This window comes from Phalacrocorax aristotelis, chromosome Z (genome assembly GCF_949628215.1).
Source record: "Phalacrocorax aristotelis chromosome Z, bGulAri2.1, whole genome shotgun sequence".
In the NCBI taxonomy this organism is placed as follows: domain Eukaryota; kingdom Metazoa; phylum Chordata; class Aves; order Suliformes; family Phalacrocoracidae; genus Phalacrocorax; species Phalacrocorax aristotelis.
In genome coordinates this window covers 1,755,461-1,782,282 of record NC_134311.1, presented here as the reverse complement: position 1 = coordinate 1,782,282, position 26,822 = coordinate 1,755,461, and the positions used below count along the sequence as shown (strand labels likewise).

Below are 26,822 nucleotides of genomic sequence, written 5' to 3'. Positions count from 1 at the left end.
CATGATATGAAGATGTGCTGCTCTTCTGCTTAACTGGGACCATCAGAGGCATTTCATTTAGCTGGAGGAAGATACACTCATATTTGGCATTTTGTATCACACATCGCTATTTTATACATTGATTTACGTGTCTATAACATACATGGCAACTCTGCAAGTCCTTTAACACGCCCTTTGTGCTCCTTTCACACTGCCACCCATTGGCACCGCAGCATTGGGACACCCCACACACCCACAGCACAGCTGCCAGCACCCACCCCAGGCAAACCTGCGCACCTCATTCAATATAAATATGCGTTTAAGTTGTCAGATGTACCCGTGCCCCCCATCATCTACCTTTTTGCTTGGCTGGTGAGCACGTGCTCTCTCGCTTTCTCATTTTTCCTTACTAATATTCAAGTGCTGCTGCACCTGAAATATATGGAAGATGCAGCTCTGACTGCCTTTACAATGTGATTAGCGCAGCCCATGGCTCCAAAAGCATATAAAATGACAGCCATGGACAAAATGAAAGATACAGGGGAGGTGTCATTGTAGGAAGTAATTTAATTACCTCCTTACTTAGGTTTCTATGCACTGTTGGACGTCTATTCACAAAGCCATCGATTTATGATAATGTAAAAGTCTAACCATAATTTTATTATTTTTAAATTTATCAAGACTCTTTGTGCCCCTACAAATGTGTTGGTTTTTTTTCAAAAACAGAGTGATCATTTGTCCCTCAAAAGCAGAGACCACCTCTTTGATAGATCTGCCATCAATGAATGTTGTCCTTTCTGGCAACTCGAGCAGTCTTTGCCTCCTAGAATAATCCAGTGAGGTTCTACTCAGGTATGCCAATGCACTCCATGGACCATTCCTCAGCTGGGCCTCCTCCTGCTCTGACAATCTCTTCTTTTTTCCCCAAAAAGCCTTCTCTAAACCCAGACAGGCTGCAGCGTCAAATCCACACAGAGCCAACAGCACTCTCAAAAAAATGCTGTGTTACATGGGATTAAACTGAAGCATCACCAAAGAAAAAAATGACAATTTATCTTCATTCTTTTCCCAGGCTACACAGAAGTCAAAAGTGTATGTTCAACATTTCCCGCAGATTCCAGTGGATGCCATATTACCCTATTTAGTTTGGATTTGATTGGTGTTTTTGCAAAATAAGAAATTGAAAGAAAAATATTTCAAAATTAGCAAAATATGTGATAAAAATGTCATTCAAGATTTTGCTATAACAAACCACACAACAGTCTCTGCAATTGACTCCAAAGTCCAGCACCTAAGAAATTAGCATATATTGCATTTCATCTTTATTTTCTTCTCCTAATGCTTAATTAGCAGACAGTATATTGATTAACTTATTTTGTCATAATTTTTGCTGTCTTAATAAACCAGATTGGATGAGGAAAACATCATTGAACATTTAACCATCTGAAGTGACTTCAGTGACACTAGTTCTGCAACTATGCTGTCAAGATTTCTTGTGAAGACGTTGAAAGTATTTAGCTACAGAACACAGACTGTCTGAAAATAAACAATCATGAGTGAGAGGTAGAGGCAGAGATGGCAAAACTTGTAATTTAAAAAGCCAAACTCTTCAGAGACAGCAAAACCACCAGTTTCTCAGGCAATGTGAAAGAGCTCATGTGCTCAATCAAGATCAATAATAATTTATATCACAAAGAAATATTTTTGCTTTTTGAGGATGATCATAACAACAGCCACTGATACCAACCACATCCAGTGCTGCACCGCAGCACCAAGTCATTTGCGGAATTATTTCCTTAATATTTATTACATTATTGATGCCTTGGCAATGAGAGCACTACTGTCCTCAGGTATAAGGCGTCAGAGGAGGGGCAGCATATACCCGGTGTGTTTCAGGTTTTGTCATCAGGAAGGAGATACCTGCTCTGTTCCTTCATGTAAAATGCATACTTCCAGTACTGGAGAAACATGAAAACAATCTGTTTTCTCATACACCAGGAGCAAACAATAAGCCACACAGAAATCATAAGGTATTTTTCTGCTTTTCGAATATGCATCCTATTCAGTTTTGTTTAACAGATTCTGCCCTCTCTGTAAAGTTATCGCGATATATAATTCAGTTGTGTGAGAAAAGAATTATGTCACTGTAACAAAACCAGTACCCTTTGTGATGGCTCCAGAACTCAAGCGCAATTACGTTCAGAGGTCCTGAGGCTTTTTTCTTTTCAAATATTTTACATGATAAACTTGTACCTTTTCTTGAAAACTTCTGTTTTAAATCATTCTTCCACCCTCCCACCCCCAAAGACTCAGAAGACAGAAAGAATCACTACTTCCACACCCCACCCCCCCCCGCACCTTCTGAGCTTAAACAAAGTTTGTTGACATACTCTGAGGCGGGAATAGACAAAACAGCACAGGAAAGAGAAGGTGGTCAGAAGGATCAGGGCTTGACTTTGCTTAAACTAATTCCACATGCCTCACAACTATTAGCTGTTTTTTATTTCCTGCTCCAAAGATTTGTGGAGAAAATAATCTGGGCTAGGGAAAAGCTGCGCTTATTTTCTTCCAGCAAAATGCTGTGTTAGCAAATACAACATATGAGCCACCTTGAGCGAACCAAGGTTCTTAATAATCCATTTTTCAAACACTACTGGTATTTCCTTTCCAGAGAAAGATGGGCTGTGACTGGAATCAATTTCATCATTTGTATGGCTACAATTGCCAGGTTTCTGGAAATAATTGCCATTTAAATAGTAGAAAAAAAATATTATACATAGCTAACAACAGCTTTATTACTATTTAATTTCCATTATTTGTTTGTTTGCAGCAGGCTTAAGGTATCTGAAGAGCAAGATGTTTGCTACGGGATGGCTTTAAGCATAAACTGTGAGAGCAAAGTAAAATTGATGTTGATAGCCTGACTTGAATTTACAAAAGGGAAGGAACCCAAAGTAAAGACTGAGACCACGTCCTCCTCCTCCTTCATAGGAAATTGTAGATTACAGATTGATATACTGCTTGGCCAGTAATACTACTTAACTCCTGTATACTGATTTTCAGCCATAACCATATTTTGCATTTGGTGAAACCAAAGTGACTGGCTCTAGACTGTGTGGAGCTAATTCACATGAAACCTTGCATACAACCCACGTTGTCTGACCCTGTTCAGTGAACTAGGCTTCCAATCCTGTGATAAAATGGGGTAATTTAGGAAAGGATTACATGCCTAACCCCAAATCTCTCTCTTCTTTAGGTTAAACTGCATTTACCAAACAAACATTTCAAAAGACAAGGAAAAACAGGAGAAATAAATAAGCCAGACTCAAAAGTAAACGGGTTAATGGAATTAAGTCAGGGGAAAAAAAAAAAAAAGCTTTAAGTGAAGTGAAAGGAGACATTTTTAGTACAGAGAATAAAGCTCTGAGAATTTTATGGTGGATAACTGTCCTATTAATAACGGGAGAGAAAGGCACGGATCGTAAAAAAAAAATAATCATAGGACAGTTGAAAGAATAGAAGTAAATTTTGAAATTTTTAGGAGATGGTGTCTGGGAAAGACAGAGACTCCAGATGGATCTTCCAAAAACACCCCTTGTTGCCCAAGCTGGTGTTATGGAGCACCTCTGTGCAAACCAGAGAGACTGAGACAAAGCCAGACTAACTTGTGATAGGTACAAAGAGAGGATATGGAGCCACCGAGAGCAAGTTCACCTGGCAGGCTGTAAATATCACTTGGCCACCAGAAGACATATGTGCTCTTCTTTTCTTGTGTCACAGTGGACTACCCATGGCCATAGAGGCACAGCCCCACAGCTATCGGTGAGGAACCCTGCCAATCACCCCCTCACCTTTAGTAACAAACATGCAAATCTCTATTACTTGAGTAGAAGAATGCTACTTCCGTGAGGAAACACTGCGGATTATTTCAACTCATAATTGGTCTCCAAAGCTGAGCCCAGCCATGCCATCTCCTAGCATGAGTCTCAGCCACTCGCAGGGCTGTAATGCCCTGGCAGACCTCCCTTTGGAGACTAACAAACCAGACCCAGAAGTGTCAGTAGGAAATGCATTAGCCCTTCACTGGCAGGATTCATTGGTTCCTCCCAGGGAAAGCATGCAGGTACCAGCTTTTGAATACTGTCCTATGGTCTGGCCACTGCTCCAGAACCTGCTGCTTGGGATTAATGGCCTCAGGAATAACCTCCCAGACTCTCTTGCTTGCTGGGAAGGTCACTAAGAAGATGATAGTAAGGCAACACTGCTCTAGCTCTGCAGGTGTTTGATCTCCCCCAGGTCTTCTGTACCCCTATCTTCAGACCTGGTGATGGATACATGGGTTAAGTCATTTTATCATTTGCTCAAGGAAATGGAAAGAGGTTGGACAACCAGGATGACATTGTTATCTTAAAGCTGACTGTTGAAGTGAGATCATGAAGTAAGGATCAATGGTCTACAGGACCTGGAAAGGTGCACGGGGTGACCTGAAACTGGCCTCCTCCGTTAAGTCTATAATGAACTGAGAGGGTCAGGTTGTTTTAACCACTCTTCCATCTTGAAGGCTGCCACTTGTGGAGCACTATAACCACCCAGTCTTCCACTTCTTAAATTGAAGAAGTAGAGGAAGAAGACTTTTGGAGACATTAAAACCTTTCAGTGGGACTTTAATGATTTAGAAGTTTCCACACTTTCAGTAAACCAGCTCGTAAATCCTCAGACTTTCAGTTATTTTAAATAGCGACTGACGGCGTGCCAGGCAGACAGGTACCAGCATATGTTCTCCCCTTAGCATCAACATAAGAGAAGGCCTGGCTGGTACTCACACCATCCTGAAAAGGAACAGTGGGGGCAGGCTTCGTTAGAGTGCTGGCACAATTTCACATCGGACATCGACTCCCAGGGTTACGTCAATAACCAGAACCGAGCTTTTAAATTGTAGGCTTCACTTTGGCCCATATGACCTGGCACCACACCACATTTTTAAGACACTATCAGCTATTTGCAAATGCTCAATATGTTGTCCCTAATGTCTACCTGCTAACAGGGGTCCTTACGTGTGCATGGAGAATAGGTCTGAACATAAATGCTCATGCCCAAATGGAAATCAGCCTGAGGATTTTCAAATATAGAGAAAACCACAAAATTATTAAGAGAGCAGGGTTTTACAGAGGGAAGTGATATTTGTGGTCACGATTATTAAATAAGGAAGCAATAAAATGTTATTGTCTAGTAAGCATTCCATATTTAAACCAGCAGAAAGTAGACACAATAGAAACCACATAAACATGCGGACGAAAACACTGAAGATTCACTGTTTATGAAGACACCATGCCTGTGAGCATGAATATTACAACAATCTGTTCTTCCTCAAACATACACTGAGAGTTGATAAAAATCATTTTGAACCTTCTGTGACTTTTTGGCACTACCACCTATACAACGAATTAGGCTTTTTCGTGTGTAATGAACTGCTGCAGTGCTAGAACATAAATATAAAATCAGCAAAAAAAAAAAAAAAAGCCAGGAGCTACAGTAATAATTATAGGGAAAAAGACGATTTTGCAAGCTTTCTATAAAGTAGAGAAATAACACTTTAATGGCAGTTCTTATGTAAATTCTTATTAAACGGAGAAATTTTTGCCACTGCTTTTTATTTTCTCTTTCTCCGTACTACATTCCGTGGTATTGCCCAATGCTGCTTAAATCTGTTCTTTCCTGATCTCTCCTTCACTGCACATTTCAATAGTTAGTGTAAAGACAGCACTCCAGATAAACCGCAGAAACAGGAAGGCAACAGCGCCAGCCGGTGGAGCGACGTGCCATTTCACTGGAGGGCCATCTAGTGGTGGGGAACAAAAACTTAGCTTTTCCTTGCATGATACCTTTTTGGCTAATGCTAAACCTTCATGAGGTGTTCACTTCACAATTACTGTAAGCAAATATATTGCTTGAAAAAGGTGGAAGCTTGTTTGTTTATGGTGATACATTCAGGGGGCAAAAAGTCAACGATACCAAATAGTGCTGTGCCTTTCTTGACATTATTTTGGAAGGAAACTTAAAGAATTAAGCACTGTGTGGTTAAGCATTGGGGTGATGAGAACCCACCAGGTGCATTTGCTTTATGCTCAAATTTGAAAAGAACTGAAATTTTTCTCTTTGCTCCCTCTTTTTCTCCCCTTCACCCTGTTCTACTAGATTTAAACAAGGGAAGAGAGAGTTTCTTACTTCATGCAAGACAGAACTATACTGGACCTTGACAGTTATCTCATTAATATTCCTCTTGTAATCCTGTTACATCGATGTTGTCCAACAGAAGCCAACACAGAAATCTTGGTGTATTGTCCAGCAGATCTTTGCAATAACTAATTTTGCTAGAATACAGTCCTGAGGCTCTACTAATGAACAAACTTTGCCCATGATTTTATAGCTGGATTTGTAAATTCCAGTGGTTCTAACAGCATTTACCCTCTATCTACGCTGAATGCAAAACTGCAATTAATAATGTGTTTATTAATGCAACCCTGTGAGTTCTGTGATACAAATATGAGGGATGACAAATTTAAAAGTTGAATCTCAAAGCCCTAATAATCCTAAAAAGGTAAGGGAAGAGCCTCTAGTTCTATTGGAAAGAGTTAGTTGAAAGAAGGACAAGCCTGCCGTGCAAGAGCATGGAAGGATGATAGGGCGAAAACAAGTCGTACCAACTAGTATAAAAATTCCGCATTCAGGTCAGGGTGAGAGAAACAGAGAAACCAGAAAGGGAATGTTGAAGGATTGCGGTTAGTGAAACACCTGAATTTTTGAGATGCTTACCTAAATCACACCCACACATTTTTGTTGTCCACTCGTTACCAACAAGAGCCTCATCCAAATAATATAGTGCTCTGTTCTGAAAGTTTAAACTACACTAAAGATTTATCTTTGAATAAATGTCTATACAGTGGCCACTGAATGATATGAAAGGAAGATTATGGTGTTCTGCTGGAGTTACCGTCATTTAAAATTTCAGTTGCAGTTCGGAAATACATTGGCTCACATGTAGCAGATGTAAAAGTTAATTTGATGTTTTAGTGCATGTATGTAGAACATAATTTTCATTTTCTCCTTGAAAAGATTATGATGATGATAAACATGCTCTTGGGCAGAGGATAAAGACTAAGTATTCACAATCACCTCCATACTGGGCTAGGACACAATCTCTGTACCAAAGCCTGCATTTAGATTTACTTTACTGTCTCTGGAAGTTTCCCTGGTCCTGTGTTGACAGGGTATCATGATCTTATAATTCTTATGTAAGTTGTTCACCTAAACAAACAGAGATAATGATTTTACACTAATTTATCAGCCAGACCTGGCAGGCCTAAAAGATAGCAGCTGTAATTGCTTCTGCTGCCAAAAGACCCGCATCTCCAGTATGGGACTACAGAGGGTAACCTCAAGGTTGTCACCACCACTAGGTGAACTGCCACCACAGGAGCCTGCAAAAGGAGTCAAATACTGATCTAGAAGGTGATTCAGGACCCCATCCTCAGATTTCTGTTTTAAAGTTAATGCGAACTATTCTCTGGTACTGTTCTCCTCAGGAAGAGGAATGTGGTCTTCCTCTATCCTTCTACTTTATTGCTACCACTGGTAAGATAACTAAACTGCTTATCACTAAAGATTGGTGAAAGGAGTCTTAAACCCTCCCTCCTGCCTTTGGTTACCAGGCTAAAAAACCCAACTCCTTTTTAAGCAGGGCTACTGCTCTCATATTTCTCTCTTATGCTCACAGTTATTAATAATATGTTTAGATCAAGCACATAGAAAAACAATCTTGTACTTAAAATTCATGTGATCATGCCTTGGACTCCTCATGATTTTGGTTTACAGAAATCAAAAGGGATTTCCTCCCCTGAAATTTCCTTACCCAAACTAGCACACACAGTTTTAGTCTAAACTACCTATGCCTGGTCAAGCAGACTGCTGAACAGAGGACTACAGAAATGCCTTTACCATTGGTATTTGCTGCTCAAACTGTGCTTTTTTTGGGATAGTCAAGCCAAACCTTTTGTTTTAGATTTCAGTGATTTAACTCAATGGCAAGTTGCTATGAAAAAAGGCAAATTAACCTGTGTTCTTAGGGACAAGCTCAGAGACGTGAAAACAACAGGCGAGATTCTGAGCGGCCGCATGTTGCTGCCATATCCTGAGGTCAACAGAGCCCTGATGGTTTACACGAGCTGAAGACCAAACCCGAAAATCTGAAACACTTGATTCCTAAAGTGCTCAAGGATTAGACAAAAATCCTCTCTTATGGAACCTGATCTGGAAAAGGAAAACTTTAGGCCTCATGCTCAGCTAAGCCAGCAAGTGTAGGTTATCTGAAATATTTCATTCCAAACATGAACCTACCATAATGAAGATGAAAACAGTAATACATAAGATCGGGGAGACATTCTTCTTTTGAGTTTGATGTTTAAAGAGGATCATCCTGGAAGCAGTTTGGGATTGAATTCCATGATGGTGAACAAGATGATGGTCAGAATAACCATGAAAAATCAAAACCTAAAAGCACAACGCCGTTATCATGTCACCAGCTCTGCTACTTCAGCTCAGAAGAAATCCTGCCATGCCTAAGTAACGTTCCAAAGACAATGCATGTATCATTTTAGCAACAATTATTTAAGGAACCTATAAAATATTAAATTGAAGAAAAAAGAGAGCCTTCCAAAACCACTCCCTTTTTACATAATTCCCCTGGATAAACATTCAAGCTGTGCTTTTGGAAAATTATGTAGCGTAGAAAAATGTTTTGGCATTTGGGGCAAAACAATATGAAAAGGAAGAAAAGAGCAGCACCTAGAAAATATCCCTGCAGATACTCCAGGGAATACAGTGGGTGAGGGGCCGTGACGGAACCAAGAAGTCTCGGGTCCCTTTGGAGAAAATACAGAGAAAAGCCTGGAAGGGCTCAAATGCCGATTTTCTGTGTATGCTTATTTCACTGGAATGGGGAACACCCCCCTCCCCTTTGTTTATTAGGAAGTACTGAAATTTTGGAAAAGATCTAAAGCTGAGCCATCCAGTGAAGATGGGGTGGGTCCATGAATACGCAAAATTACAACGAAAGGTAATTTGTAACAATGCTATTTTAACGTCTAACCGCTACGATAGCCTGTTCTATGTTCCTTTTAAATATGCTCCAGCATGCTGATGTCTCAGAAGGAAAAAAGCACATTTTTATGCTGGACCACAGTAAATTATACTCTGGCTGGAAACTTTGTGAGAGGTGCTCAGGTCCTGGTACTGTACTGCAGTCTACAATAGCAGAAAGAAAAAGAGTAGCTCAAAGCCAAATATTTACACAAATGTGTATTTGTTTTTCAGAAAAACACTTGTAGCTAATGTAAAAGCTTTGGCTGTGTACTGCATGTATGTATCTGTTACTTTACAACAAAAGATGGTGTAGAAAACGCTACCAGCTTGTGTTCAGTCACCTTAGGTGAATTTACTTTTGAGAAATTAATAATGAAATTTACTTAGTTGAAATGATTGTGAATGGAGATGCCTTAGAATGAAAAAGGAAAGTTGTCAAAATTAAATACAAAATCCAGATGACTACTGTAATGTTGGAATGACAGCTGAAAAAATAAATGGCAGGAAACACAAAAATTGGCCGTTCTTCAGGAAATATTAACTTGACCACTAAGCACTCATGACATAGGAAGTATACTGGATCACAGACGATACTATTTGTACTGAATACAGCAAACAAAGAAGAAAAAAACCAGCTGAGATACCTAATTTACAGAAGATGAAAATAGGCATTCAATGGAATTTATCCGCTTTCCTAAAGAAACAAATAAACCAAGTACTTTAACCAGTCACCATGTGGCGTGCATTTCCCCAATTTCCTCTTTCTCATCATCTCCTGACTTGCACACTGCCTTTTTTAAAAACTTTAAAGTACCAAGATCCACAGATACACAAACGCTGGAGGAGGATGGCTGGGAAACCTGCGGGGAATAATGAGCCTGACAGCAAACCAACAAATCGTTGCTGTTTAACAATTCAGAGTGGATATTGGGCATTAAGCAAATGAGTGAATGAGACTGACTCTAGAATGAGCAAAAGAGGCACCCAACAGCATTTAGCTTGAAAAGCTGCAGAAAGAGTTGGCTTTCAGCACATGATGCACCCCTGTTGGAAGGGGGCCCTTGTGAACACAGAGTTATTTTTCAGGATAGAAAACAGGAAATTGTAAAGAGACTTGGAGAGCATCTCTCCCCTCCTAAATCCCTGATCCTTTCCTGACATTTTCACAAATGCCAGAGGCCCATGTAGGATGACATCAGCTTCAAAGGTTTGCCGGCACCAGCTGTCCACAGATGCATGAGCGCCGCGCCACCTCCTGTTTCTCCAGCTCTGCTGCTGCCATCTAATTGAGGGTGTTGTATAGTGTGTGACCTATAACAAGGTGCAGTCTGTTTAGAATAACCTATTTTATTCCCATAGGCCTTTTCAGCAAAGTGTTCAAATTAGGCCCTCTTTCTTCCAAAACTTTAAACTCATTGCTTATTTCAGTGACACTCAGAAAAGCCACAACCACGAGCCACGGTGCAAGAATTCATCGCCAGCTGTCTTCAACTTTCAGCAAGCAATCTTCGTATTATTTCTTGTCTAGTAAATCAAGTTTAAATGCTTCTCAGCTTTGGTTGCAAACTCGGTACCTGTTTGTGGTCCAACAACAGCAAGGAATAAAGCTGACATCGCAAACGTCTCTTTTCTCCTGTGTGCCTGCTTTCCACGGATTTCTTTATTTCTCCTGGATCTGCACACATTGTCATATCTAGGGCACAGCAACGCGAACTAAACAGGGAGGAGGGTTGTGAAATTTTTATCATCATTGAAACAACTGGCTGGGAGGTTATACTGTATTCAACCTTTTTGCAAAGAAAACATGGAAGAGAGCAGGTGCTTCCTCTAGAAGAGCTGGGCTTTTCTAGCCTGACGGTTTGAGATTAAGCACACGGACACTTGAGGCATTTGGAGTTTGTGGCTCAACAGTTAGCAAAGAGACTGCAATAACCAACTGTACTGGATGAAACCAGCTTTTTTAAAGGGCCAGATTTGTGTGATATTTAGAAATACCCTGACTGTGCCACGGTTGTTTGCTGTTAAACACAACGAAGCACTGGATGGACATACACCTGTGCAGAAATGGAGTGCAGCCAAGAGCAGATACCCACAGAAATGAGGAAGCAGAGGTCAAACAGGTACTTTGATTTCCTAGAATAGTCTCAGGCTTTCAGAGAACCATGTTTCAGAAGTTTCCAGTGCAAAAGGACAGCTCCTTGATCCTAATGACTCTCAGTGGGTTTTTCTTCCATGAGTTCATCTACTCTCATTTGGTGAGATTAGTTAGTTATTAGTTAGTTATGTTAGTGATTCAACTGTTTCCTTCAGCACTTCTGGGCAAACACCATCCAGTCCTGGTAATTTGTTGTTGTCCATCTTGTTGATTTGTTCTACAACTTCTTTTACCAACGCTTTGTTTGAGGCAGATCCTCTGTCGCAAACCCCACGGAAACCTCCCCAGGCTGTTCCACAATGAGTACACGTGCAAGAAATTGGGCACAGGGCTTAAATCCAAGGACCGCAGGTAGCTTGTTTTAAGAAGTTCCTAGTACTATACACAGAACATTTTAAATTATTTATGACAAACTTTTTCAAATTTAAAACCAGTCAAATCAATACCGGGAAAGCAAATGATAATTTGCATTGTGCTTAAAAGAAGTCTTTTAGAGGGTTCCTAAAAGAAAAAAGATATTAAAGTAACTAAGCAAGGTGAAGGAAGTAGAAGATCAGCTAAATTTCAAAAGATTAATAGTAAACTAGCATAAAATTTGGTACTGGAGCTGATGTTTAATATATTTCTTAATCCAGATCACAAAGAAAGAAGGCTGAGATGCTGAGCTTGTAAGTGATGGAGGCGATGTCAAATTTCTGAGGAATATAGCAAGTTTAAATGAATGACTAACACTAGGGGTTTAACTTGACCTAGCACCATTATATAACCTGATGAGGCAATTTCAGCTGAAGTACTGATTTCAAGGTAAAAAATAAAAATAAAAAAGATGATCCAGAAAAACTGCAGACATGAGCTACTGAAATAATGAAAATTGTGTGAGGAAAAATAAGACAACGAGCAACAGAAAGTACTAGGACATTTTCATTTACACAGAAGATGAATGAACATAATCAAGATATTCCAAACAATGAATGCTTTAGAGAAAGTAATTGGGACTCTTAATTACTGCCATAAGGTGGTAGAGAGAAATGTTCCATGAACTTGAAAGGCAGCAGAGGTAAAACTGATAAAACTAAATTCTTTATCCTGTACAATGCAAAACTCACTGGTGGGGCCCGCTGCCAGGACAGCATAATATGCAGAGCTTAATCAAACTAATAGCAGAATTAAGCACATATACCATAATTTTCCTGTGAAATTATCAAAATAGTCAGTAGAACAACAATCCATCATTTCAAACGAAAATACGACAGAGTTAAAAACTGTTGTGGAACTCAAACTAGAGTTTGAGTCAGAATGGAGAACCGAAGTTACTGTGAAAATTAAGCATATACAATACGTACATGAGCTGAAACATTTCCTGTTTATTATCTGAGATACTTGCATCTTTGTTAAAGTATGTCAGAGCAGTAGAAGGAGAACAAGAAATCAGTAGAGAGAATTATGGAACTACTGGTATTGTAGCCTAAGAAAAAAATATAGAGCAGTACAGTCCATGGCTTGCTAGAAGGGATTGCACAGATATGCACAAAAAAAAAGTCCCCTGTTCTTTCACCTCATCCATATAGTGAAAATAAACTTCCAATAAACTTTCTGAACCAACAGGGTCACATAAGTGTTTTCCAGCTACAGCTCTGATTTCTTCTAGAAGGAAAAAATTCTACTTTTGGCTAACCATTCCCGTCCCAGACGACTAAATCGTTAATTTTACTGTGTTTTTCCTGGTTATAGAGATTGGGGTTAAGAGAATGTACGACATACCATGGCTGTAACATTAGTCACTCACACCAATACTTATGTCCTAACAGCTATTTTATGTTTCCTTCTCTTGAAGTCTGCCAAACCCGTGCTTTGAGACAGATTCATTTTTATTATATGGTTGTACAACAGCGTGTACAAAAACAAACATGTAAGAAAATCTCCAGCATTCTCAAGGAGGAGGGGAAATGTGAATACCTTCAACCTGACCTCAAACTGAAAATCACCCAAGAACCTCCGCTTTATATATTAAAACATGACAGGGTTTTCCTTTGAGTTTGCTTACTTTTTATTTATGTGATAGAAGAGCTTAAGAATCATCTCCTACCAGTCAGTGCTTGGAATTTTGCAGGAATTTCTTCTTGGTGCTGAGCTTCACCCTCACAAGGGCTCTAAGCTTTGGAGAAGCCAGCGCTCTGGAGTGCACAGCTCCTGCACGGCATCCTCCTGTATTCCCTTCCTATTGACTTCAGTGCTTTTGATTCCTGTGCAGTGAAAAATATTAATGCATGCAGTGGAAAATATTAATATAGTGCTACAGGGGAAAGAGAGGGAGGGATTTCACTAACAAGGCTCCTTCAGAAACAGGGGAGCATAGAAGCATGTCGTGTGCAAATCACTTCTCTTCAGTACCTGCAAGCACCTGGGAGATTCCTCCGATGTGTTATGTTAATGCAAAGGGAGTATAAGGAAGATCCCGTGGCAACTGGAGGTGGCAGAGGCCCTTCCAGGGTTGTGTTTGAGATTGCTCCCCACCAGAGAGAGATGGATCAAGCTCTTTACTGGTAGCCTTATTAACGGCAATGTGATTGTATTAATAATATTAATAATAATGGCCATCACTATGAAGACTTTTTTTGTTGTTTGCCCTAGGCAGGGGAAGGGAGACGTGTCAGAGCAGAGCCTGGTGGGTCTCGGCATCCCCAGAGGACAAGGCTACCTTCAAGCAGGGGGCAGAAAAGCAATTAGCTGCACCAGAGAAGGTGGGTGAAGAAAGTAAAAGAGCATTAAATACTAAGTTATCAGTTACCTCTGAGCATGCAAGGTAACAAAGCAAGCCCAGTTAAACCAATGTAAAATGGGCACCACTGCTCAGAAAAGTACTATAAAAAGACAGCCACCTTCTTCACAGCTGGTAATCATAATTTTTTTTTTTTATTTTTTGCACACAGGCTCTATTTACGCTCCTCATTGTTGCCGTGTCATGTCCTTAGGTGATTTTTTTGAGTGCCTAAAAGACCCTTTCAGTATGAGGACACCATGATGCAGAGCACTGTGTCATTACATCCAGTCCCAGCGTCAGAAGGGTTGAGATCTGCTCAATGGCAAGAGGCTATTAATTATTACACCCTTCCACGTGCTCACTTGTTTCCAACTTCTTTATATTCCATTTACGTGGCATAAATCCTCTTGGCTGCTTCCAGTGACAGAGCTGCACTCAGCTCTCCCCTCCCCACCATGTAATCCCCTTCTAATATTATGGAGCAAACCAGAAGTGTCTTAATTAGAAAGGATGTATATTATTAAAAGAAAGATCCAAATTATTCACCTCGAATATTATTAAAAAGCAATGTTTTAATCTCACCCACTCCACATTGAATTTTCCTTACTGTTACTACAAACATTACTTTCAATAAACATTTTAAAAAGCTCAGCCACCATTGAAGTGATTTAAATAGACATCTAAACCTGTAAAACAACAGCAATAACTAAACGCTGCAAATTATATGTAGTTTATGGTGGAGGTAATTTAGCATATCTAATCACCATTCCAATTTTCTCCTAGAGCACAAGAGCAGGAAGAATTATACATGGAAAAGAGGAGGGAGAAGGAAGAAAATAAAGACTTCCTAAGCACGAAAACTTTTCAAAATGCTAACAGCAGGTAACCTGTCTAGTATATTGTGCTTTATAAGCTCGTGACAGGTCTGTGGCTATACTTCTGCCTCCTGCCCTTACACGCTTTGTTAGGATAAAACTCTGAATAAAGATATTGATAGTGCCCAGAAGAAATGCATAGTGTTGGGATGGTACTGACGTCTCTGAAGGGCAAGAGCAACACGATGCATGTCAAAGTAGCAGAGGAGTGTTGGAGTGCTTCCCGTCCTTGACTAACCCCTCTCTAGGTAAATGATGGACAAAGCAAAGCAGGATACTATTAGAGCATAATTGTAACAATATTTCTGCTGTTTACTTCCATCCTTGAGGAAATATATCCTTTCTGACTCCCTGGAAGCCACTACAAGACCTCATCCTTGTAAACAACCTTATTCAAAACAATAATTTAAAAAACAAAGGAGTACTGAAATAAGAACATGGGGTAGGATCCCACCGACTTCAGACTCTTTTATTTTATTTTTCAGTGCCTTTTTAAAAGGTAGTATTATACTTTCTGAATGTTTTCCATGTTCAGATTGTGAAAACTAATTCCTCCAACCCTCTTCACCTTCCCAGGAAGATGACGCGAGGTACAGAAACCATCTTGGGTGTCCAGGTCCTCATACTGATTTTGGGGACCATTTGTATAAAAAATAATCATCACAGGGTTTGAAATGGAACCACAGATTTATATCATAATTCTAACAGCGGTGACTGGGAATGTGAATATGTGTGGTAAGACTCATGACCTGCAAGTAGTTTAAGGCTTTTAGACACAAAAGTGCATTTTACCATGGAGAGCACGCACAGAATATGCCATGCTCACTGAGTCAGTGGTTCCAGGGGTTGGTCGTGAAGTCTTCAGAGTTTCTCTGTCTGAATATGGGAAAAAAACCCACGTTTGGCCACTTTTGTCTTCAAGCCTATCCTATCATCTATGGAGAAGAACAGATTAAACCGATAGTAATTGTCAGGATCAGTCCCCACTTCAGTTTTAAAGATGGAAGTATAACACCTTCTTTTCTGTCTTTCAGCAATTTTGTATTTTGCCATGACTTTTGGATAATAAATATCAGTAGAGCCATAAGATTATTAGATAATTCCCTTAACAGTCTCAGCATCACTTCCAAGTATTTCCCCAAAATAGTCTTTAGAAATGTAGCGCGTTTTCCTTTCAAATGGTATTTTTGCCTTTTTCTATTGCTGAAAACATTTTTAAAGGATGTCCAAAATTAAGCAGTTTTTAAACAATTAGTTTTATTTCCCTCCTCATGCAGTAGGGATACATTGTTTTCTTGGCATTTTCTTCTTCATTGCTAAAGCAGAAATCCCTTCCTATTGCTCTTTTGCCTTTCAGCTGATTAATTTGTTCCCTCCTTAACTCTTTCCCTAAAAAGTCTCAACTGACTTTGTAGTCCAGTTTGGTCAAATTCTTGTTATCTCTTTTCAATACAATTTTGTTTTAACCTTGGATCCTAAAGCAACCTGTTGTGAAACTACAGAGACCGGATGCTTCTGTCTGTCCTTTCCACCCAAAGGATTTGTGAACACAGATCACTTAGGTTGTCTGAGCCTATTTTGTGAGGCAAAAAACCAAAATGTACACTGAATTGTATTAACTTGGCCACAAATTCCAAGTTGCTGTGTGCTTATCATCTTAGAGACTTAGTTCACATGAATTATATCCATACGTTGGAAGTGCTCCACAAATAGAGAGCTCTGCCACGTCCTTGCGAATTCTTCATCCATTGCCCCCAGCCATCCGGGTGAAACACAGCATACAGGCGTTTTCTTTCTTCTCTCTTCTCTGCCTTCCTTGTACCTTTTCCCCTGACTCACTCTCCCCATACTTGCTCAAAGAGTTACTCTGCTGTGCTGCTCCCTATCAAACAGTAATTTCCTACAACTATTAATACTTGTGACAAATGACACCATTCACAGACTCACTCCCCCGGGGCTTCGGTGCCGCGCTTAGCCAACGCGAAGGAAGCAGATAGGAGAAGAAATGCTTAAAGGAAGGAGAAAAGACCTTTATTTCTCCACTGTAGCTCAGGACACATGGATAGACGGGCTGGGTATTAACAATCTGAAACCACACATCAAATGTCTCAGTATTAGAATGAGAATAAAGACCAGAAGCCTGTAAAACATTCCTGTGTGCTTGTGAATGACCTGGAAGTTCAATATCAAAACTGTTTCTTTTCCCCAACAAACTTTGAAGAAAATAGATATTCTAGTGTCCTAGTCAAGGACCTCAGCACTTGGCATCAAAAAATAAATTGCAGAGAAAAAATTTGAGGATTGGTGGAAAAATCAATGGTTCGATCCCCAAGCCACAGAAAAGAAAAAAAAAAGCAGCAGCAAAGGAAATTTTCTCCACTCTTCTGACAATAAAAAATAAACAGTGTATTGGCAGGAAAATAAGTTAAAACTCCAATATATTTGATTCCAAAAAACTCTCTCGGGTTCGATAACGACTTTCTACCTTGTGCAACTACTGTGATTTCGTCATCTGCAACAAAATTCTGGCTCTCTTCTACATACTTCATCAAGTCTTATACAATTTTCTACTTTTCCTTGCATTTTAATGCTGACCTGCTTTTAAAAGCAAATGGTATTTCTTCAAACTCAATAGATTATGTCTATCTGTGGTGACAGCCGAGCTCCTTATCAAAGAAGTAATTTGGAGACATAAAACCATGCTGAACTTTTCCTATATCACTCTTTCAGCAGGCTCCCAAGAAGGGGTTGTGCTGTTCTTTGACTACATCAATAGACGCAGCTGCATTACTAGCCAAGGGGTTTCCCACCGACCTGCTGGCTTTTGTTTGGGGTTCTGGGGGCTGTGGCCCATGAACGAGCAGCCCCTGAAGCCTGACTGCTGTCAGAGGCAAACACTGGTCCAAGCCGTTGTGTTTTCCTTTCAAAGGCTGCCAGCCTGAAAAACAAGGAGTCTCCAATGGACTCTGGGCACAGGGGTGAGTCCCAGCCTCCTGGAATAGGGCGTTTCCAAAAGACCAGCATTTCAGGTGGCTTTTGTTTGCTGGGTGGGTTATGCTCGAGTTAGTTACATTCTTGATTAGGTTATTTTGAAAAGCACCTTTAGTCTTGTTTGAAAACAACTTTCAGTGAGCTATTGAGGTTCCTCTCCTTAGCTTGCAGGCATTGATTTGCAAAAGCAAACCAACAAAAGGACCATACAGCTGTCATCTGAACACTTTTAGTCCATTATCAAATAAACTGACAACATTTCACTGGGGAAAAAAAAATCTTCAGCACCTTCAGGAAATGACATTTCCTTATTTATGCATTAAAACTTCAAAATTCACAAATTTCAAATTCCACCAAAAAAAAAAAAAAAGCAACCACAAATTGGCCTCCTGCTCATCAGCAGACAAGGTGTTCCAAAGGTTTTCTATCTACTCTTTCCCTATTTAAAATTCTAATTGAGCAGTAATTAGAGGCCAACAAACAGCTTTTCCATACTTAATTTTAGATTATTCTAGATTATTTTAGATTTAGATTGTTTTAGATTATAGCTAACACCATACACTAACGGGATAACAATGCACTGCCATATATGCTGAGGGTAAGAGGAATTGCACCCTTCTTTTGTGTAAAATACTAAAAATCACATCTGCTGAGCAATCGATCTTAAATTACTATTTCTGATTGCAAGAAAGCTTCAGATTAGCAACGGTGTTTTGACTTTTTCACACTGTTAAAGAAAAACAGAAAGCAATACTTTTTCAATAGAATTCTTTTTTCTCCGAGCTCTGTGTTACCCAGATGCCATTAGATATCTGTGACATTACATAAATGAGTGGTGTCCATTTTGTTTTTCTAAACTTGTTAGCCTTCAGAACGAAAACAGTTTGCTAACAAAAAATCTGTTTTCCCATCCTGGACTTCGTTACTTTAGCACTTGAGCAGGCCAAGGAAAGATAAAAAGAGAAAGGAAATATGAGAAAGAGAGAGAAGAAAGAAACAATACTTAAATATTCATTAGCCATTTTTCTTGTATGTTTTTTGAGACGTATGAAAATAATCTGTATACATTCCTCAGCTCAATTACTTACAAATAACTTCTCTGTAGAATCAAGTAAATCTGTCAGTCGTGCAAGTTTATTTTTCCATGTGCTATCTCGAGATAAGCAGGTCTGTAATATTAGATTTCCACTGACATAATTGTGCATGAATTCTGATCTGATTTAGTATTACATGGTGCGAAAGGTGACACATTTTCTTTAATATACCCCATTAGAAAAGGAAAGGAATTGCCAGTGTATGAAATCTGAGGAGTTTGCTTGAAAGACTCTGGGACTTTGGGGTCAACTCAGTGGAAAAGTAACTTGCTCAACTACCCCAGGCACTAAGCACTGTGACAAGCAAACCTAATACCCAGTGTAGTTACTCAGTTAGACAATCAATAAAACCACTGCATTATCAGACTGCTACAGCTGTATGTTAACCTATCGTATTACCTCATCTGCTCCCAAACCAGTCAAACATGCATTTGCTGATCACGCAGATAACGCAGATACCACCCCAGTCCTTAAGTCACATTTAACACTAAGCCAGAGAGCTAAAACAACCATTTATTTTTTTTCCATATGCCATAAATTCTAATTTTCGAGTATATCTAAATTGAACATAAAAGACTTTATTCAAAGCACTACCGAGATCATGAAGCCAACCACTCCAAAATTAATGTATGTGAGATTTAAGGCAAGCTCTGCACTTCCCTCCATGGATGCTCAATCCACGCCTGTTCCCCCAGCCCACCTCTGCCCGGGGCTTCGTGGCCGCTCCCTGACTCCTTGTCTTCTTCTGCCGTAGATCTTAGCGTCCTTCCCCACGTCCCTGCCTGCCCGACACCCAGCCACCCCTGCTCCCTAAGTTGTCGGCTGCTTGTTTTTTTTCCCTTTATGTCTGCATCTCTTTCTGCCTGTCCCAGCTCTTGCTCCTGCAGGCCCCTCGACTCGGAGCTGCTCCCGCAAGGCTCACGGGTGGGCATCTGTACCCTCAGAGCGTGACTCAACAGAAAAGCCAGTAAATCCACAGAAAAATCCATTGCCCCCTGCCAGCACTTGGTTCCAGTTCTTGGCCTTTCTTGAGTCTACATCAGGCAGGAGCAGCGGTGGCAGGTCCTTGCCCTGCTGGAAGGATGCTCTTTGCGAGGATACAGGTGGGAATTCACAAATCAGCTACTTGGCTTCAGCAAGTTTCTACTGAAGGTAGGCAGACTGCTGTTGTGTCCCCCCCACCCCCAAATCCAGACCACCCCAAATCCAGACCTCCCACCAAGCTGCATAAACTGTCCAAACAGAGATAGAGTTTCACAGGAATTAGGAAAGCCTCATCCTTCACATAGCAGTCACCTGTCTCTGTGGTTATTTTCAAGTCTCTGCTAGCAGGAGGATAGATATCAACACAGATATATACTTTTTCCACACTGAAACCCAATATATTCTTCCCTGCACTTACGTTTTAAAATCTACAGAAATACTTAAATGGAAAGCTCCCGTGATTAAGGAATCGTCTCTAAGGCTGGACTGTGAGTACTGGAAAACGGGCACATTTCATAGATGGTGCACACCTGATGCCAACAGACACCAAAACCAAGAAGGTACAAAAACGAAGCAGCAAAGGGCTGCTTTAACACCTGTTCTAACAAAAAGTGGGAAGAGATAGTGCAGGAAGGAGGACTGGGCAAAGCCTTTTTTTGGCAGAGGTGATGTCATCTGATCTATCAGTATTCTAATAATTTTTTTTTTCCCCAGAAAGGCATGTATACTCCAGGGCAGTGGAGGGCAAGATGCCTGGTAACAAAATTCCTGTTGGAAAGCCTCTAGGATCTACAGGTATCTGCTAGTAAGGAGCTGTATGTCCACGAACTTCTGCTGGGATGGGTGGAACCAGTTGCCTTTTCTGAATGGAAGCGTATTTAAAGCCTTCTGACACAGATGATCACAGTAATTCATTCAGAGGACAAACTGCCCCGGCAAACTGCCACACCTTCGGAGCTTTTCTGGTAGTTATCAGTAAATGCATAAAATTCATATCCACAAAATGAAAAGGAATCAGAATGAAGCTAGTTATATGTGCTATTTGTCCACAAGCTTTATTTAGGCTAAATTCACCCCTTCATCCGCCAGCAGATACAAACTTGAGTAGCGTCAGACTCTGCTCTCTACATGCCATGTTGTGCCCTTGTGGATGCTGCTGCGCAATGCCAACTTTGTAATTCCACACCGCTCTCCTCTAGGAGGAGCTTTGCACATCAGTTCCTTGGGGCAGGGGTGCCTCTTTCATCTTGCCGGGATTATATTTTGCCGGGATGATCTGGCCAAGCTACTTCATCACTGATCCACACATCGATGCGAGCAATATAAAATCTACCGACACACAGATACTTCAAACTGCACGCAGAATACAAGCCTATTGTTTGCAATAAAAGACATTGCAATTTATTTTCCCATATTCCTGTGTCTTTATCCATAGAGCACAGCAATACCTGATCACCTGTCCTGGTAAATTTTTTGTAGTTGAGGTTGCAGTTTTTCTTACAAGCATTCCAGTGAAGTCAAAAGGCACACACCTAGCTGAAAAGGTAGATTTTTAGTTGTGCTGTGCTGAGAGCCTCAGCATCAAACCTCAGCTGAAAACCCAGACCAAGACATGCCATACGGTTTGCAGAGAGCCACATTGCTGGGCACTGTCTTCTCCAACAGCATCATCGCTGCCGGTCCTTCATCCCTGTTCGCATGCGCTGTGCCAGCCACACGTCTGCCGTCAGGGACCGGGCCCGTGCAGCACTCATCCTCATGCTGACACGTCTCAGCCATCACTTCTCTTCTACCAGGCTTCCAACGCTGTGCCTCACACCCATTACTGTCTCTGCTTTCTGTGGGACTTAGATGTGACTCGTTCGGTATTACGGGCTCTACACTTTGCTGTGGAGCAAGTTCAAAAGGCGCCTCTCGAAGACAGGAGTGTGGGGCTGTTCTTTGGAAGCCTAAAATGGGGAGCTATGAATAAACCTGAAGAAATATTCTGGTGGCTGGCAAATACCTGTGTACCAGTGACTACACGGCTTGCTTAGAGCTGCAAATGATTCAGGGCAGTGTCTTGAACAGAACCCAGATCTCATGGTTCTGTGTGATACTACGTTAAATAAAGTCTGTTAGAGAATGAGGAATGGTCCATTCTCACCACTTTTGAAACCACATAACAGGTGCTGTTGGAGCTAGGAATAAACCAACCTGCATACATAAGAAAGTTTTAAAGAGAACCCATCAGTAAAAGCTTTTAGGCATTTCCTTCAACAGTCATGATGTCCCTCCCCTGAGTCACAGAGAAGACCATATAGACACTTTTACTACACCCCATTTTATAAAGTTACTTTTTGAGGAGCCAGGTGAAAACAAACATTTGCTTGGTCTCAGGGTTTCAATGTGCGTAGGTATATTAAGAAATAGTGTTAAGGTTGGAGGAAAAATGTAGGACAAAATTATGTCACATTCTGAAACAGCCAACATAATTAAGATATATTCTTCATTTGATTTACTAATTTATGGAATTATACTTGCATTACTTAATAAATGAGGAACATTATCCACAGTGTATTAGTCACAGGTGAAAAAGACCACGTACATGGATGAGTGTAATTCATTCAACAGTTCATAGACCCACGGTCCCCCAGGGACCATCTCACACACACCTCCTTGAGTGCAAAACTTCAGATATAAATCTCAGATTCTGATCTCACTAATACTTACTTTACTTCGCTAATTTTGATTGTGTTTCAGGACTGCACCGGGATGAAGAAGCCTAAACTAAACTCTCAGAAGGCTGTCCAAGTTGCCTGTTTTCAAAAGTGCACACTTTGATCACGAAGCTGATTATCCGATGCCCTGGTACAGGGCAGGATGAAAACTACTCTTTGTGGAACCTCCTGTGCAAAGGCTCCACGTGATCCAAGGTGTATCCAGGCAAAAGCCACTCCACGGCTGTGCCTTCGGGGTGATCCAATGATCAGAAACAGCATCAGCTGGTATTCCAGTGCATGGGCTGAAGCAGCCTACACTATCATCCCTCCTGTTATGTACAGTTTCGATAAAAAGCACACACACACATCACCACCTCCATATGAATAACTAAGCTGAGCCGAAACCAAGCTGCACTGAAAAGCTGGGCTCCTGCAGCCGTGTACTCTGGGCTGCCCTGGGTTACGTTTCTTTGGTAAGTACACATAGTCTCGCGAAGCTTTCAGGGGACAGCAGCTTCATATGCAGCTGCAGTTTTCACTGGAAGCTGTTGTTAGTTTTTTATTTACAGCTGGTATTTAGGTGCTATGTTCATGTAGAATTTAATGGTTGAATCAAGCTATAAGTGAACCTACGGATTTATTAATTCTGGAATTTTATCTTCACTCACTCCCTATTTCTTTATTGTTTTTCCACCATTTATTTTATAGGAAATAACTGCCACTACAATAGATTACAATCTTCTCTTTTATAGAATATAAAAATACAGGCTATATCGGAGTTTCCTTTCCTCCTCCTCCTCATGATCTACTCATGGTAAAAATGCAGGGCGTGGTTCTGAGATGGGTTATGAACATGTCTTGGCTTGAAAACAAAGTTGGTACCTCTCAGCAGGGATGATTAAAAGCTTTAAAACATATTTTAATTTGACTCAACTATCTTTCATTATAAAAGCTTCTAGTTATCTTGAAACATAATAACATTGACTGAGAACTACAAAGAATTTTTCAAAGAACGAAAGCCTAGAGAGAGAGTAGCCGAAGCTGCAAACGATATGAATATTTTGTATTAATAAAATGCTGTTATCGTTACTAAAAATGTAAAATAAAATAGTGCTCATACCGTGCATCTTCCTCCACTTAAATGTGCAATAGTAGCATTGCTCACTGGCCTGATTCTGTGGCTTGCTGAGGGCTTCCCGCAAAATGCTGAGCTGAAATTCTTTTTGATTGTCTGAAATGTTATCTGGAGCTTGTTCAAAGAATAAATTCATGTGAAAAGCATACCTGAACTTTTAAAATGACAAACTAAAATCTTATACACATAGATTACGCATATTGACTGCTACATTATTACAACATAACTGTGTAAAAATCCTTTCGATAGGTTGTTGATATCTTGGCTTCATGTAATTTAACTGACCCTTATTTGCTAAGATACTGTGTAAGCCAGTGTTTGGAGGGGAGCCAGAAAAGAGAGAGAGAGAGAGAGAGAGAGAGAGAAATCAGATTAAACTGTAAATCTGTGGTTGGCATAGGTTTAGAAAGCGGTACAGAACATATGGAATGCAGAGTTCTGTGCTATTTCTGGGAAAAACTAGTATTAAACTAAGGACAAATGCCTGGGCCAAACAAACTACAACATCTTTTTCAGTTCCTAAATACATAACCGGGCAAAGAAACAAAATCAGGAGAAAAGTGCTCCACTGCTAAGCACCACTTTGTAACTGATATAACAAGAAGCATACGTGCCATTTCAGTTTATTAATCATATAGCAGCTGAAGATGAAAGTTAATATTCTCCAGTAAAAAAAAAAAAACCAAAACATCCTATGACCTTAAACTGACGGCCCTGTCTACCTTAGTTGAGGCAGAGGGTGAGGATAAAGTTACTGAAATCCAGAACGTTAGAACGAGACCAAGTAGTACGGTAAGTGCAAATCCACCTTGTCAAACTCCTCTCAGTACTGCACACCACTATTAATAAAATGCATTACTTTAACTAATTGCATGTATTTGAGCATTCATCATCCTCAGTTTATTACTTCTGTAACTCTGCAACTTAGGGATGTCGAGCAACGTCCCTCACCACACATCCCGTAACCTACATCAGTGCGTGCCCACACGGACCTCATCAAGTAGCCAAAGACTTGCCCTTTCACTGCGAGCGAGTGACTAATATCTAAGCTGGCTCTGAAGAAAGACACTTTTCATAATCGCCCAACAATCTGCTAAGAGAAAACATATGGATAGGCTTAGGTAAAGCCTGCCAGGGGTCTTTGCTGAATGGAAAACAGGTGCTCCGGTTCTGTGCCATGTAATACCCCATTTACCGTTAAGTCCAAAGGTTACAGGACTAATAGCTGCCTTGTGGTAATCAGGGAAAGCAAAGACACTGGCCATGGTCAAACATCTGGGACATATTTTACATACTTGCAACATATGCTTCAGTTTCAATTAAAGTGAGGCTTTGGCACATTTATTAATCTTTTTACTTTTATCGCATAAGAAGACCCGTTTACCTGACTTTTCTATTATACCGTATGAAAAAACAGAGAAATAATAAAAGCCAGAGGCCACTACCAGCTGGTGTTAGAAAACGTGCATTTGTTTTCTCACACAACTTTGTTCGGCACATAGCTTTAAGAAAACACATATATGAGTTAAAGTAACACAAAACTGCACCCTTCTATTTTGACAGAAAGATGTAAGAGGAACAGCAGTAGTTAACAGAGTAAGTCGAGTACACCAGAAGGGAAAAAACACCCTACCAGCGCCTGACAAACAGCTCAGTCCTAACTACGCACTCACCTTTTACAGGCTAGCCCAGCGCAAAACAATACCCGCTGCAAAGAGTACTGAATATACATGGCAGTCCGTACATGCTGGTCTTAAAAAGTGTAGTTTTCCATTCAAACAGCATATTCAATAACGAGAACTCAAAATGTTTGCAGTAATGAAGACAGCTCTGAATTTACAAAAATCAACCTAAACACCTTCTGTATAGAAAGACAGCTCTTAAATATTCAGCACAAGGGCTCACGGTAATGTCAGTACTCACTTTTATTCAACCTTGCTAGCTAGATCTAGAAAAATCTTTGAACTCTGGTGTCAGTTTGAGAAAGCTGAATATTAGATCACAACACTAAAACCTAGAGTGATATTTCTAATTGGGTTTGTTCTGCCCAGCATTGATTAATCGCCAGAGAACTGGGGGGTGGCAGGGCGGACCCCCACCCTCATCTTCCCTTTTAAAGGAGTTTGTTTAGCAGTTTCCAAAAATCACGACGTGGTAACTACAGAGGCTGGCTTACACTACTAGCAGTCAAGAACTATTCTTTGTGAACTAATCGCAGTTATAAAAATAACCAGGAAGACACACACTACTGGGATGATTCTTTTGCACCAGCTCTAATAATAAAGCAGGAAGAAATGGGAGAAAATGGCTTCAAGTGGATGGCAGATCAGTGTTTATCAGAAGAGAAATGATGATTCAAAGCCAGCATGTTGAGTGAAAATACAAGCTCTCCACAGCTACACGGCTGACCTTTGCAATAAATCATATATTTTATTGCCAGAAGTGTATGCTCGTATCATTTAGTGTTAAAAACCATCACATACATGTTTTGTAAAAGAAGGTTTTGTTACTACAGTGTTTGCCGACTCTGAAATGATGTAGCTAACGATTTAAGTGATGTATAGAAAAATTTCACATAATAACTTTCTGTCAATTGTAAAATGTTTGAGCTGGCAATGGAATGAGGAAAATACTCTTTTTTTAATCATCTCTCAGATCTTAGGTGTTAGCTAACAGAAAAATAATCATTCAGGGGATTAACTAATCACGGTGAATTTTCTGACATTTCAAATGCTGCTGCCAGCATATGAATTCTTACAGTGGTATATAACTGTACATCTCAACTAGAAACAAAGGTCAAGGGCATAAATTAAGATACACTGTTTTTCTCCTCTAAAAAAAAAAATTCATTGCTTTACTACAACAGAAGTAGGGGAACATCTGTGAAGGTCAAAATCATCTGTATTTTAATTCAGAGACCTGGTAAAATTATCTGTTTTTTTCCCTCTTCTCTTCTTCCACAAATATCACCTTCCTGGTGAAAATACCAGCCACAACGGGACTGCCTT

General features: G+C 40.2%; 1 protein-coding gene across 3 annotated transcripts in view; it reads right to left on the bottom strand.

The window, feature by feature from the left end:
* MCTP1 (multiple C2 and transmembrane domain containing 1) overlaps positions 1-26,822 on the bottom strand; it is a 287,863-nt gene that overhangs the window by 11,330 nt on the left and 249,711 nt on the right. The gene's annotated exons all lie outside the window — the stretch shown is intronic.